Raw genomic sequence first — 2,500 nt, forward strand, 5'->3', positions numbered from 1 at the left:
GACGCCCAGCTTCCCCCGACCCGTTGGGACAAGGTTTGGCCAACTCGGACGGTTGTTCTCGATTGGTTGGCGTGCAGACTACAGAAGGGGCTGCACGTCTTGGGTGACCTTCTGGACCCGTAAGGTGAGACTTGTCTCCCTGAGCGCTACTGAAGCAGCAGTAGTGTCTCGGATTCTGCAGTAGGATGACTACCTATGGATAGGAGGAAGGGCGATACCGAACACTACGAGAATCCTGGGGCCGTCGTCTGGACCCGGCGGCGGTGCTCATGTAGCTCCCTCTCCCCGGTTGCCCGTCTGATCCCGGCGGGCTCCGAGTACCCTTTTCCTAACTGACCGACTGGCATTCATGACCTGCCTTGGTAGGGCCCCCATCGACCTCGGCTTGCTGACGTCGAGTGGACGGTTCCTACCCACTGTGGGTCGCTCTCCAACTCTTGTGTAGGCTGGCAGGTGCGTTGCCCGGCGCCCTGTTGGTAGGCCTGGGGTGACTGTGTGGTGGCGAGATCGAGACGAACCGAATCGGCATGTGTATGCCGTGCCTCCAAGTGGCAATGATCGGGAGTGGGGTAAGGGTGCGGGGGTAACCTTGTTGCTTTCTGGCCCTCCCTGCTTCTGCTGGATGTGTTTCTCAATCCCTAGAGAGGTGCGAGCGAGACTAAGGTCGAGCGGTAGCCTGCAGGGCTGCTGGCCACGTACCTCAAAATAAACATTCTCAAGAATATGATGATGGCCGTGGGCTTTTAGTCCATATTTGGCTCTGGCAGCAGGGTTGCGTGTCGGCGGCTGGGAGGCTTTACGGGGTGTGAGCTCTTCATACTGGCTATGGGGGCCTCTCCCTAGTGGGTCGATCTGGTTGTCCGGCTTTGGAAGGGTCTTACCGGTCAGGTTGGACGGCTGCTGTCAGGGTTGTGATTCCGAAGTGTAGTCTCTGTGAGGGGAAGACCTAGATCTTCCAAACTATTCCCAGTCAGACTTAAGTCAAAGTCGAAGTCCGCTTTATTGTCTGTTGTTCCGATGTTTGGGAATGATCGGACATCCCAGGATGGCCGTGCTGGGGGATCAAAATCGGCTGAGGGGCGGTTTGGAGAGGGGCCGCTGCCGCTTGGGCTACCTCCCCGCGGCGTGTTTGAGGGTGGGCACGCCGATGGTCTGCGAATCAACCTCTCTGGTGGCCACGGGGACCAACCACCAGAGGCATTGGACTGGGACCCCAAACGGCCCGTAGTCACTTCTACGGGCCACGGTTGCGAAAACTCCTTGGATCGGAAGTCCGCGCTAGCAATTGCACAGAGTCAGAGTCACAGCCAGACGTGCCGTAGGAGCGGGTGGACTGCGGATGGCGAAGCTCTTGACAACTCCTCAGTGGTGTCTGAATTAAAGACCGCCTCTGTCGCTGGGATGAGAGATGGGGCAGGGCCGGTCGTGCTGGACCCACAACTTGTTCAACAGGGCGGATCGCTTAGAAAGGACGATAATGCTGGTGAGGGCACAGCAGTAATGGGAGAGGTAGTGGCGGCCTCTCCGGAGAGGGTCTTGGTGCATCTGCCTCGGAGGACGATGGACTGCGCAATGTGTGGAGATCGATTTGATGGTATCCGTAGGCTTGGGAAGCATTTTGCTATCCGGCATGCGGGTGTCGTGGTCGACTATGCGTGTCGTAAGTGTGGGAGACTTGGTGATAACAGTCATTCGATCCAATGTCACGCTGCCAAGTGCGAGGGCGTGCGTGGTGAGGATGTCGTCCAGGGGGTACAGTGTGACCTTTGTGGGCGGTGTTTCCGAACAGCTGTGGGGGTGTCTCAACATAAGCGGCAGGCACACGCAGATGAGTGGTTTGGGTCCCGGTGTGGTCGGAGCCAAGGCCCAGTTAAATTGGGCGTAACAAAGCTTTGGAGTGAGGCGGAGGTGGTCCGCCTCAAGGCTTTGATGGTGGAATATGAAGGAAGTCCTACTAGGAATGCGATCGTTGCTCGGGTGTTGGATACGGGCAAGACAAGGGAACAAGTGAGGTGGAAATGGAGGAAACTGTGCGGCGGTGCGGCAGGCAGTGTGTCTGGTGCGAGACGACGTTCCCTGAAGGTCAGGGCGTTGCCCCAGAAATGGTCCTTGCCCCCGGAGCTCCCCGACATGGTGGAGGAGAAGGTGATGGGGATTTTGCTGTCGGGGGATGAGGAGGACCGGACCACTGCTGCCCTAGTTGAGAGAGCTGGTCAGGAGCCTGACCTGATTGATACTTCTGCTCTGGAGGTCATGGAAGCGTTGGGGGGAAAGGTTAGGTGGCCGGTTAATGGGGCGAGGCGCCCGTCTCGGGGTCGAGTCATGAAGGGCTGGGGCAGGCGGCTGCACCAGAGACGGGAGGTGTTCTATCAGCAGCAGCGGGGTTATGTTGTGGCCAGGAAGGGGTTAGCCAGACGGATTCTGGATGGTCTGACCCCGATTGGCTGTGAGTTGCCGCGTATGTTGGTGTATGAGGCCTTCCGTGACAGATGGGAAGCTG

At 58.4% G+C, this 2,500-nt stretch overlaps 1 pseudogene; it reads left to right on the top strand.

Moving 5' to 3' along the window:
- Window positions 1-2,500, top strand: part of LOC147036884 (28S ribosomal RNA) — a 9,673-nt pseudogene that overhangs the window by 3,230 nt on the left and 3,943 nt on the right.

This window comes from Syngnathus leptorhynchus, unplaced genomic scaffold (assembly GCF_054491065.1).
Source record: "Syngnathus leptorhynchus isolate UIUO unplaced genomic scaffold, UIUO_Slep HiC_scaffold_384, whole genome shotgun sequence".
Lineage (NCBI taxonomy): Eukaryota > Metazoa > Chordata > Actinopteri > Syngnathiformes > Syngnathidae > Syngnathus > Syngnathus leptorhynchus.